This window comes from Ursus arctos, unplaced genomic scaffold (assembly GCF_023065955.2).
Source record: "Ursus arctos isolate Adak ecotype North America unplaced genomic scaffold, UrsArc2.0 scaffold_14, whole genome shotgun sequence".
NCBI lineage: Eukaryota > Metazoa > Chordata > Mammalia > Carnivora > Ursidae > Ursus > Ursus arctos.
This window is the reverse complement of record NW_026622808.1, coordinates 35814500-35827364: the sequence shown is the minus strand read 5'-3', so window position 1 is coordinate 35827364 and position 12865 is coordinate 35814500. Positions and strand designations below refer to the sequence as shown.

Sequence of the window (12865 nt, the reverse complement as noted above, 5' to 3'; positions counted from 1 at the left end):
CTGTACAAAACCTGGATAATGCTTGGCCATAGTAGATTCCAGTCCCAGAGCATGAGGGCCCACTGGCTCTGCTCCCCGCTCCCCGCCCAGACCAGCCACCCAGAGGTAAGGAAAGGCCATGCTGGGCCAGACCAGAGCAGGCAGGTCACCTCTTCCAGGGCAATGGAAACCTGTTCCCAGCCAGCTCCGGGCAGGTTGGACACGGTCAACCTTGAGGTGGCCAGGGTGACGGCGATGGTTGGAGCTCCCGGGGCGCAGAGGACAAGTGTGCGTGTTGAGCGAGTGTGTTCCAGCAAAGGGGGTGGAGTGGCAGACGTGGCCTGAGGGGTGTCATCAGGAACAGAAATGTATTTTCTAATCTTTCTACAGCACTCACATGTAACTTGTTTGATAATAGTTTTATTAAGGGTGAAAAATAAAACCCAACAAGTCAAAATGTATCTAAGAGATGTGCTTTTAAAGACTAACATGCCCATCTCCTCTTCATAGGGAGGGGGAACCAAGGGCAAGGTCCTGCGGTGAGAGTCCTCAGGCCCGCAGATCTGACCTGTTCCCCTCTACCCCAGCCCTTCCCTGGCACTGGATTCTGCCTCACAGGCCACAGAGGAGCAACGTGGGGCCCTGAGAAGAGAGACCTGGCCAGGCTCTTGGGGAGTGTGTGCAAATGTGGAGGGAGGCTCTCTCAGGAAGTCTGTCAGGGAAATAAGAGGGGGCAGGCTGAGGTCAAGCAAAGCAAGCGAGCCCGCAAAGCTGAGGCACTGCTGGGTCTGCTCTTCCCTGAACAGCCCCCTGGGGGCGGACGATGCCCCCCTCCCATGCAACCCTGTCTCACACATACCTGCCCCACCCTGGGGCCAGCCCCTGCCGTCCACCGTGGAAGGCACCGCCCGCGGCCAGTCAAGGCTAGCTGGTGATGGCAGCAAAGCGGAGCCAGGCTCTCCCAGGGACACAAACCCTGCCTGCGGGCGGAGTTCAAGGTGCAGCCGAGAAGGGCCTTGAAGGATGAATGAAGGAGGGAGGACGCATGAGGCCCAGGCCGTGGGAGGGAAGGAGAGTGAGAGGCAGTGGGATCAGTAGGACGGAGCAGGGCTGGCTCTGGCAGAGCGGCAACAGGGCAAGGGGGCCGGGCTTGACGGGGGGGAGGGGGGGGCTCCCCGGATGGCCTTTCCAGACGGAAGCAAGTCAAGGCGGCCACAGGGGTTTCACAACCCAGGAAATGGGCTCAGCAAGAAGAGCAGGAGGTGGGGGAAGGGAAGGGCTAGAAAGGCCCTTCTAATGCCCTTCCACCAGGGCCTGTGCCCCAGCCTCCATATGCCCAGCCCTGTCCTGGGAGGAGGACCAACCATGGTCTCAGGTCATGGCCAAGCAGGGGATGCTCCTGACACCTGCTCCTCCCCAGGACTAGCTCCGCACGTCCTCGCCATGCTCCTTCTTGCTCCCTCCCACATACCACACAGGCCAACCACTGCAGTGAACTCTTCTCCTTTTCCCCAGTGACCCCTCCCAGTTGCCACCACTCCTGGTCCCTCCCCAACTCGTGGAACCTCCTGGGTTCCCACCGCCCTTGGAAAAAGCCCAGACGTCAGTCTCACTCTGGCTGCTCTGTGAACTCCTGTCTCACTTTCAAGCCCCCTCTTTTGGCACATGCTATTCCCTTAGCCAGCATGCCCTCCGTAATCCTACATATCCTTCCCGACAGTTCTAAAGGCCAACCCTGGGGAACCGCTCCCCCACCCCCAGGAAGCCCACTGCTCCCCCACCTCATGTACTCCCCCAACAAGGACTGTGCAGTTGCCTGGGAAGCTCGTGCTGACGATCTGGGTCTGTTCTCTGAGCATGGTCTCTGCCCCTGGCGCAGGCTTCTCAGCTGTGGCCACACCTCTGAACGTCCTCGGGACATTCAAAAATCCTGCTGCTGGGCTGGCCCAGCCCATTGAGATCCAGTGGGAATTGAAGGTGAGGCCTGGGCAGCACGAATGAAGCCTTTGCGATCGTGAAAGGAGAGGCGACACCCTGAAAACCAATGAGGGATGAGGGCCCTCTTCCCAGGAAAACACGCGGTGGTGGGGACATAACTCCGTGCACGATGGGCTGGGGGCCGTAAGTCCCGAAGGCCCAGCCCAGCCCTCCTCGGGCCCCGCCGGCAGGCACCCCAGTGACAGGACACACCAGGCCATGGAACTCACAGCTTAGTGGGGGACAGTCACATAAATATGTCATCAGAGGGTGATATGACCGCTGCTCAAGCAGTTAGTGCAAGGAAGGGAGTGAGGGGAGCTGGGGTGCAGTGGGGATCAGGACAGGCTTCAGGGAGCGAGGGGAGCTGGGGTGCAGTGGGGATCAGGACAGGCTTCAGGGAGTGAGGGGAGCTGGGGTGCAGTGGGGATCAGGACAGGCTTCAGGGAGCGAGGGGAGCTGGGGTGCAGTGGGGATCAGGACAGGCTTCAGGGAGTGAGGGGAGCTGGGGTGCAGTGGGGATCAGGACAGGCTTCAGTCTGACAGATGTGCAGGGGTATAGCCGGCCCACCCGGCCAGAGGGGTTGGAAGAGTCTGAGGGGCAGGGCTTGGGACCCTAGGTCCCAAGGGCTCACACTTCCTCCTGCCAGCACATGGGAGGGGGAGGGGTGAGGACAGGGGCATAGTCCACACCAGGCCCAGGCCTTGAGTCACTCAGCTAGTCCTAGGATTGGGGAAGCCCTGGGCTCAGTCGCAGGGAGGGCTCCAGGTACCCCCGAGGGAGGAACAAAGGCCCCTTCATGGCAGGACTGAGGACAAGGGGGCCTCTGTGAGGAGCTGGGCTGGGGGTACATCGGGGCCTCTCCCAGAATAACCACACATGTGTGCACACACGGGCACACCCACTAACCCAAACACACAGTCACACACGGGGAACCCTGCTGGCAGCTGGACACGCACACGCAAGGTGGTAACCACAGGCACATACCCATTCCTACAATGACTCAGTGACACACGCTAAGACACACTGCCCCCCCCATGCTCTCACATGTTGACAGACACCCAGGCCCACGCGGGCCACACAGGCCACTGACACCCTCACGCAGTCCCCAGCACAGAGAGATCGGCTGCACACGCACGCCGCGAGCGCAAGGTACACACGGGCAGAAAGGCTCCAGGCCGACGCGGGCATAAACGCACGAGCCTGGAAGGACCCACACACATCTGATAGGGGCTGGCACCAGGGAAGTCCAAATGGAGCTTTTTCTAGCACAGTCCCTGGGGATAACGGCTAAGGAGGGAAGGGCAGCCGGGTGTCGGGCAGGCTTGGCCTCCCCACTGAGGGAGGCAGAGAGAGTCCCTCCTGGCTCAGAGCAAAGTCCAAAGTGCACATGGGAAGGCGTGGGCCGGTCAGGCGCATAGCAGGGCAGGCCTCCCCACCCACCTGTCTGAGAGGATGGCGGAGGCCGGGGACAAGGCTAGGGGTCACAGGTGGTAGTCACAGGCCGGGCGTGCAGGAGGAGGGGAGGGGGTACACCTGTTGCGGGTAGGACAGCCATGCCAGGCGCCCCACACATGACCTCCACTGAGCTCCAGACTCACTGGGCAGAACCTAACAGAGATGGAGTAATTCACCCAAAACCACAGAGCCGATGGGGCAGCCCCAGGGGGAGGCAGAAAGGGACCCTCCAGTTCTAAACCTGGAACTGGCCAGCTGGCCTCCTGTGGGGTGAGGGCATGGGTGTGTGCTCGGGTGTGGGAATGGCCCCTCTGCCAGCCTCCACAGAGGGGGCCCCAAGTGCACTCCTCCACCCTGTCCCTCTGCACCCTGGTTCTCCCCATAGCGGACATTAATCTTTGCTTAGGAAAAGATGAGACGGCCACCGAAGGCTTCTGCCGTCCGTCCCCACAAGGTGAGTAGGGCCCAGATCACACCTCCCCACTCTAGGGACCGAGAGAAGCCGGCAGAGAGGCAGGGCCATGGTGTGCCATCCCACGGCAGCCAGTGAACGCGGGAACTTAGGAGTGGGGGCCTGGGTGCGGGCTGGACAGGTCTAGTTCGGGCCTGGGTTGCCCTCAGTGCCCTGCGAGCTTGGCCAAGGTGCTGAGGCACCATTCTCTCTAAAAGAGAATGATCTTGCCCTGCCCAGGAGATTGCGCTGAGTGCGAGACCATCGTCCTTACCACCACCGCCATCCTCACACCTGGCCCTCTCCCCACCCGCCCCACTGCCCATTTCCAGTCATCCTGTCACCGTAGGTACCCCCCAAACTTCCTTGCATCAGTAAAGGGGCTCCCTCAAGCCTCCCACCCCTGCAGTGCCCTGCTCTAGACTCTGCTGCTTTGGGAGCAGACCAGGCTAGGCAAAGGCAGCTCGAGACCCCCGGCTGACCCTGCGCTGGCTGCTGTCTCTCTCAGGGCCTCAGTCTTCCTGTCTTAATGACTGAGACCCCAAAGCTTTCTCCAGCCCTGATACTGGAAGCCCCTGCAATCCTCCTATCTCCCCCCACCCCCGCCTGGCCCCTGCTCCTAGCCTCTGCAGCCCACACCACGCACACATCTGACCCAGCCGCTGCACTGTGCCTGTTTACCCAACAAGCCAGTGACATGATCCAAAGCTTCCGGGGCTGTTGTGAAAACAGTGGCTCAGCCACCACAAGCCTGCCCTCCTGGACACCTTGGCAGGGACCTTCGAGGGACAGCCATCCCAGCCCAGTACCCAGGGCCTCTCGAACTTCCCCACCAAAGACCCACCAAACCCCATCCTCCCCAGCCCAGGCTTGCCTGCTACCTGCTGACTCTCAGGTCTCTGCTTTCGGCCCAGGCCCCCCGAACTCCAGGCCTGCCTGTGGGCCCACCTGCCTCCCCAGCCTCATCACGCTGTAGAGGTACTCAGACACATGTGCAGCAGGCCTCCTGGTGCTCCCCAAGCAAGTGTCCCCTCACCTAGCAGGGCCAGAGGCTGTGGAGGTGGGGGGAGGACGAACCACCATCGCTCTCAGTTCTGGCCTGCACTCTACCCTGAAGTTGTCGCTTCTCTCCACCACTGTCCCCAGCCTGGCACCATCACCTTCCCCAGGCTCTATACCTGCCTGCTTTCTATCCTCTGCCCCAGTGGCTAAAGCAGATCTCGTCACTCCCTTTCCAATAAGCCCAGATGCCTCTCCTGGGCCTGACCCACCCAACCTGCTCCCATTACCTCCCTGACCTTCTCCGCCACTGCCCTCCCCTCGCTCCTCTGCCCTGGCCACAGTGACCCCTTTCAGTTCCCTGAGCTGCCAGGTTCCTTCCTGCTTCGGAGCCTCTGCACTTGCTGTTCTATCTTCCTGCCCCCTCCGCTGAAAGACAGGCTGGCTCCTGAGCCTTCGGGTCTCAGATGGAAACTCCCTGACCTGCCCATTGCACAGATGAGGCCACAGAGGCTCAAAGCAGTCCAGTCGCCGGCTCCAGAGTACACAGCCAGTAAATATCAAGTAAATATCAACCCAGGTCTGTCTGATGCCTGCAGAGGTCTTGCTCCTAACCCTCCAGCACACCCTCACTCACACTCCTAGCCCAGGCCCCTGCCGGTCCTCCCTCCCTCCAGTCTCCTGGCCCTCGTCTACTCTACCACCATCAATACCACACCAACACCCGAGGCCCCTAGCCTCTTGGCCCTGGAGAGCAAAGGGCCCCTCCTCCCTGGGCTGACCCTCTGCATGTCCCTAGGAAGGCAGGTCCCTGCCACCAGCTGCCAGGTGTCCAGGATGTACATAGGCATATGTGTGCAGGGGGAATTTCTAGCCCCAGATATCCACCCCCTTCCCAGTTGACAGGTGGACTCCAGGGGTCCAAAGGGTAGGCAGGCTGGCAGGAGGGCTCACCATCCACCCCTCATCGCCAGCCTCTCCGGCTTCTCCAAGCCCAGCGTCTGCAGGAAACCATAGTGAGGGAAGGGGCCCAGGGGAGGCCTGAGGGGGCAGCAGGCAGCTGCCTTTCTCTTCCCTGCATCCATTTGTCATGAGATCTATTTTTCTCCCTTTGAAAGGGAGTGAGGGGGCTGGGCTGCTGAGTGGGCACGCAGCTGCTCCACCCCGGAGCTCCTCTCCTCAGAGGACAGGGAACGAACACTCCCCACACTCCCCGCCTGCAGGACTGCCACTGGGAGGCGGACGCGAGGGCGAGTGAGGGAGCCTGAGACCCGGCTTCTTAGCCGGGCTGTGCGGCCACCTGGCCCTGTGACACTGGGCGGGTGTCCAGGCCTTCAGACAATAACAACCCCATCATCAAGACCACTTGCTGTTTTTGGGGACAGTTACCACAAACCAAGCGCTAAGTGCTTTACATAACTACAGTTTCTACTCTTGCAACACTAGTAAAGTGCCCGGCACGATGCGAGCTGCTTTGCATACATTGTCTGTAGTTTCCAGCACCAGCCCATGAAGATGGATGCTGTCATTGTCTCATCTGTCAGAGAAGAAAACTGAGGCACCCGGCACCAGAGCCACTTGCCCAGGTTCATTCATACAGCTGCTCCGAGCTGCCTAATCGCAGAGATGCCAGTTCACCCAGGGCGGCGGTGCCTGCCAGAGCCAGTGCTCGCAGCCTCAGGGTAGCGCTCAGAGGGAACGAGGAGGCGGGGTTCTGGGGGCTACAGGGGACTTCGTGGCCTCAGCCCCCAACCCCTCTCCTTGGGCCTCCGTCAAGGCCTTGTCAGCCTTGGCAGTGGGAAGCGTGGTCAGTCAGCCTAACCCACTGGCCAGGCGCTGTCCCCTCAGAGGCAAGGCCCGGGGCGGGGCAGGCCACAGACAGAGGGCTGGTCAGTCCCACTCTGAAACCACTTCCTGGGCAGCCCAGGGGAAGTGAGCCTCCGGAAACACCTCGGATGGACAGGCCTCTCCCTGGGCCCAGGCCTTAGAAAATGCACACAGCACCCTGGGAAAAGTACCCTGCTTGCCTCCCAGTTGCCAGAGCCCAGCAACTCCACTTCCACCAGGCATGGATGCTACGGGGGATAGAGGGGCTGCCTGGACCCCATCCACCTGCGAGCACCTTGGCCCCACGACCACAGGCAGCCCACTTCCTCCTCTGTGGCAGCAGCCACAAACTGGTGTCGGCACAGCTCACATGGTCCCTCCCCCACATCCCCACCTCCCCCACACCGAGTCCCGGTCAGCCTGGGGTCTGGCCCAGGTGAGCAGAATGGCTGGTCAATGTCTGGGCAGAGCCCACCTCCCAGTGTGGCCCAGCCCCCTGGAGCACCTGTGGTCACAGCCACACCTCAAACCTCACCCTCAATGCCAGACGCAGGCTGGGTTGTGACCCTCACCGAGGACCCCCCGCCCCATCCCGACCCAGAATGGGCAGTATGGTGTGTGTGGGCAGGCTTCTGTGTACAAGGATGACTGGGTGAGCATCTGTGTGCGTGTTTGAGCGTGCCTGTGGGTGAGTGCATGTGAAAAGCTGTGGACGTGTGTGTGCATGTGCGGTGTGTGTGGGCACTCGAGGCTTTGCGGGCACGGGTGCCGAGCGCAGCTCAGTTTCTATGGCCTTGTGTGAGCATACCTAGGTCTGCGCCGGCTAGGTAACGTTTGAGCTTTGAAAGTGGCCTGGATCCAAGACTAACTGGTTGAACTTCTTAGGGAATGAGGCTCAGTGCTGGGAGAGGGTGGCCCCCTGACCTCAGGGAGCAGAGGCCCCCAGCCAGCCAAGGACATGTTACCTCCTGCCCTCTAGGCTTGGTGGTAAGTTGAATAAACAGCAGACCCGGTGATGACCCTGCCCTTGTTCAGCCCCCACTCCCATCCCAGGAGCCAGAACCCTGACCTCCTGCTCCCCCTCCGCACAGACTTAAGCTCTGACAGCCCAGCCCCCACTGGTCCATTCACTCCCCTCCCCAAACCTGTAGGTGCCCAACAGCCAGTAGGGAGGGGAGTGGGGGCTGATCAGGGAGGCCTCCTGGAGGAAAGACCACCTTGGCCACCCCTCCCCACTGTCACTCCCTAGGTTCCAGGTGCCCTCAGCAACACCATCACACCCCCAGAATCTTGTCCACTGGACTTTGGACACTCAATGGGTAACTCACAGGGCTGTTTTCACTGCCATGGGGGCTGAAGGAGGCAAGTCTGGTCCCAAAGGAAGGAATCTCTAGTTTTATAAGGGGCCTGAGAGAGTGCAGCCTTCCCTGGTATTCCAACTCACCCAGAATCTGGGGGTTGGGGAGGGGGATTTTTGAGTGTCTCCTCCGCCCCAGAGAGGCTGGGGAAATGAGGGAACTGGGGTGCGGAAGAGAGTGCAGGAGACCTCTTTCCATTCTCAGCTTGATGTCCAGCCCACCTTAGGGCCCAGGGCAAACCTGAGGTCCCCTTTGTGACGATGATGAAGACAGCCTGAGGCTGAGCCACGGGGCCACGGAAAAGCTGATCCATCCGTCCTCAACCCTTGGCACATACACCACCTTCTAACTGACCAGCAAAGTGGCACCACTCTTCACCCCCAACCTGCTGGCCGGTCCAGGCCTCTGAGCTTCAAGGCAGGGAGCCCTCATAGGCCAAGAGAACTGCTGCCCCCTCCGGGCACCCAGGCCCTACACCCAGCCCAGGGACTTTGTGGGACACCCCCCCAATGCAGTCCCTCACCCCTCCACCCCCCGCAGAAGGGGAGGAGCCCAAAGAGGAGGAGGGCCACCCCATGCACACGGTCCATATATGTCCATCTGCCTAGGGGATCTGGTCTTACCTAGGGCTCCTGGCTCCCCCTTGCCCTCAGTCCTGGCTCCTGCTGCAGCCACCACCACACGGCCACCACCAGAAGGCCTGCCGCCCTCACCTGGGCCAGCTCCAGGCAGACCTGCAGGAACGAGAGAAAGCAGCTGAGTCGGGAGGCACAGCCAAACAGGCTCTCCCCATCAGTCAGCCTGGTCTGGCTCGGAGACCTCGGCCTCTTCGGACTGGGCTTTCCCTTCTGTGAAATGGGGTGCTTGGCCCAACTCTTCCAAGGTACCAGCTACGTGTCCTCTCCACGCTAGGGGTTGGATTACTGGGTCTCAGCCCTCGGAGCATTTCCAGACTATAGACGCCGCAAGAAAGCTCTTCCTAATCTTCCTGTCTGCAAGAGGTCGCCCTGTGACTTAGGAGACCTGGTGGCAGTGGAGGCCACTGCTTTGTGGTCTGGGGCAATTTCTCTGAGCCTCTGTTTGTCTTATCTTTAAAATGAGGAGACTACATCTCCCCGGGTAGTTCTGAGGCCCCAGTGACATGGCCTGACGGTTCCTGTCCCGGACTCACACTGGGAGGACCGTATGAATAGTGACACCTTCTTATTCCTTGTTTAGCACCTTCTAGTCCAGGTGATTCTCCTATTAATTTTGGGCCCATTATACAGCTGAAAACACTGAGGCCCAGAGAGATCCTAGAAGGAAGGAATGGCAAAGGCAGCAAGGTATCCCGGGGCTCCTGGCTGAAGACCTGAGCACTTTTCCTGCAGGCCAGGCCAGGCCTCCACAAAAGATTCCCCTCCCCAGATGGGAGCGCCTCCTCCAGCTGAAGACCCCCATCACCACTCCCTGGGGAATGAGGCACCCTCAGGCTTGTCTGTACTTTATGCTTAATTTTAATTTAAGTTCCAATTAGCTGTGGCAGCTAAACGGTGTCAGCGCCCCGCAGCCAAGCTCCAAATCACCCCCCAGCCCTATCTCCCCCATCAGTGCTGCTGAGACTGGGCAGGCGTCAAGTGGGCTAAACAGGGTTCACGGGGTCTCTGCCAGCCGTCTGCCTTCCTGCAAGCAGTCCGGTCAAGGGCATGGGACAGGCAACAGACACATCACAGACAGGAAACTGGGTTGGGGACTATCTGGGCTTTTATTAGCCCAGCTCCCAGGAGAATGGGGACCATACAGTTGGGGGCGGGAGTGAGTGGTCACCCAGTAAGACAGCATGTGCTAGGCTCTGCCTGCGGGCCAAGCCTGCGCTCCAGGCCCACTGACATAGGACCTTGAGTCCTCACGGCAACTTTTTCTATTCTGCAGATAAGGGGACTCAGCCTTAGAGAAGCCTAGCTCCAGTCCCTTGCCCGTAAGAGGCACAGAGAGCGTTTGAGCCTACGTCTTTCCTGGGTCCAGAGCCCTGGGTCTTGGTCACAGCACTGCAAACCCAAAGACTTGCCCTCGGGTATCCCCCAACTTGGGGGAGCCTTCCCCAGCCTCCCCAGGAACCGGGGCTGGGCTTGAAGTGCTGCGAGCACATCAACATGCTCACGCGCACCGGGGCTCTGCCCTTCCCTCCCAGCACTGTCACCCCGGGGCGCAGGTGCCGCGCTCTCGGTTCCCCACAATCACAGGGACTCCCTAACACACCGACTGGCAGTTTCATACAGTCAGACTGTAAGTCTCCCACCAGTCATACACTCACCCCTGCCACCCTCATCCCAGCCACAGTTCCGGAACACACCAGATCCCTTATACCACCCTACAGCCAGCTACAGCTGTCCAAACACCTCGACATCGTGTGCACACAAGGGTACGTACACACACACACACACACACACACACACGCACACACACAGAGCTGCCCTCTACCGGCCTGTCCTCCACACCCCAACTCAGTCCATAGCAGGAACGAGGAAACTCAAGGGACCCGTCCCTCCCTCAGTGACCAGGTCAGCCTGGTCACAGCAGCAGCATGGCAGCGGGAGTGGATGAACAAGTGGGTGTGCGTACACACCCACACTCATACAAACACACACACGAGCCTGGGGGGTGCCACTCTAACACCACTGGCTCCCAAAATTAACAGCTCAAATGTATATGGCCAGCGGGTCACCAAGGCACAAACCAGTGTGCAACATAGGACCCTCCAGACACACAAGGGCCATACAGGCACACAGAGACACACACATACCAACACACCAAGACACAGTACACACATAGTTGCAAAACGCACACAGAGCCTCAGGACACCCAGACATATACACGCACACACAGGCAAGTCACACCATGTGGAAAAGGACCACAGACACAGTGACAAAGAACACACAGGGAGACACCGACACATAACATACCTAAATGCTCAGATACAGGCGACTCAGCACAAGGAGTCAAGTCCAACCATATAGGGTAGGGGCCAGAGAAGGGGATGCCTCCCACCCCACCAAATCCTTCTGACTAGGTGTAAGTGGACGGGCTCAGTCGGGTTCTTCTCCCAGATGAGGACAAATGGGAGTGTCAGAGAAGTGAGACAGTTCTGAGGGTGCCCACCTCCTGCCTCTTCACCCCGGCTCTCCTCTACTCCCTCCCCTCACCTGGCCAGGCCCCCACGCGGGGGTGGCGTCTGGATTGCGGAGGGGCCGGGACAGATGGGACCTGGACGGGGCCTCCAGGGGAGGGGACTCAGAGGGGCGTAAGGGCGGGGCGGTAAGAGGGGGATGGTGGAGACTGGAGCCACGCCCAGCCCGGAGACAGATGGAGAGAGAAAGGCAGAGACACCCAGACTGAAAGAAGAGAGAGAGCAAGGAGGAGGCGCCGCGCGGGCTGGGCCCAGCAGGGACCCAGGGGCGGGCGACGAGGCCGGGCAGGCGGCCTGGCCTCCCCCCCCCCCCCCAGTAGAAGAGGAGAGGCGGCGGGACCGGCAGGGGGCGACGAGTGTGGGCCGGGGGCGCGGCTCCGGGAGGACAGGATCCAGGGGGCGGCGGGAGGTGCGGTGGGGGTGGGGCACGCGGAGGGCTACGGACAGACAGATCGGGACTAGAAAGACGCGGACGCGGGAACATAGAGGGGGTGGGGACAGATGGACCGACCGAGGGCCCCGGGGATTCGCGAGGGACCGGCGAACGCTCCGAGGGTCTAGGGCACACTGACGGGTAGAGGGGTCGGGAGCAGACCGACGAGAGGGCCACGACCCCTACAGCTGAACAGAGGGACAGACCGACGGACGGGGGACGGAGGCACCGGCGAGTCTCGGAGCGCGACGGGACTTTCGCTGGCCGCGGCTCAGTTTCTCAGTTTCGGAAACGGGAACCGGATCGGGGAGGGGGAAGGGAGGGTCGCCGCGTCCTAGGGACAGCCCGGATCCCACGTCGGGGCCCGGCCCTCACTCACCTCCCGCGCACGGCCAGGCGCCAGGGGTCGCGGCGGCTGGGGTCCAGCTCCCGGCGCGGTTCCCGCGCGCGCGCGTGGACAGGGGTCGGTGCGGGCCCGACCGGGACGGGCCCGTAGGCCGGTGAGTCCCGTCCGGGCCTCAGCGCGGCGGGCGGATGCCGGGGGTCGCTCCGGGGATCCCGGTGCCGCCGCCTCCCTCTCTCGAGCCGCTGCACACGGAAGTGCAAGGGGGCCGGGCGGCGCGACCTCACCCAGGTGCCGGCCCCGGCCCCGCCCCCGCCCAGGGCCCGCCTTCCCCAGGGCCAGCCCCCCGAAGGCCCCGCCCCCGCCGCCGCGAGGAGGGGGTCCGGGCCTCCGCCTCCCGGTGCGGGTCTTTCTCTGCCCTCCCCGGCACACGTCGGCCCCCGCCCGCCCTTAGCCCTTCAGAAGGAACCCCACTGGACGGAGGAGGACGCTGCGGCCCGCGGGAGGGGGGCGCTCTCCCCACCTCTCGCACACCGAAGCCGGGGAGGCGCCGGCGGGGCTTCCCCAGCTCCCCGCGCCCACGCCCGGGACTCCCCACCGGCCAGCTGGCCCGCCGCGCCCGGGCCTCGCTCTCTCGCTTCCTGTTGGCTGGAGTGCGGACGCGGCCGGGCCCGGTGCCCGCCGCCAGGCCGGCTGGTCCCGGCCCTGTTCCTGAGACGAGCTGGGAAGACTCCAGGGTGGGAGGCCCTTGCTGGTCCGTCGCTGCTGGTCCAGCGCTTCTAGGAGCAGCCCCTACCTCGATCCCCCAGTCTTCTGCTCTCCTGCCCCCACTTTCCAGAGCTCCCACCACCCCTGGTAGGCGCCTGAGCTTCC

At 61.8% G+C, this 12865-nt stretch overlaps 1 protein-coding gene across 2 annotated transcripts in view; it reads right to left on the bottom strand.

The window, feature by feature from the left end:
• Nucleotides 1-12113, bottom strand: part of PRKCD (protein kinase C delta) — a 29107-nt gene extending 16994 nt beyond the window's left edge. For both annotated transcript variants that reach the window (XM_026501033.4, XM_026501034.4), the window contains exons 1-2: nt 12029-12113; nt 8674-8784 (exon numbers count right to left, since the gene is read on the bottom strand). The gene's annotated coding sequence lies outside the window, so the exon portion shown is untranslated. The remainder of the gene's footprint in view (nt 1-8673; nt 8785-12028) is intronic.
• Nucleotides 12114-12865: the final 752 nt, after the last annotated feature.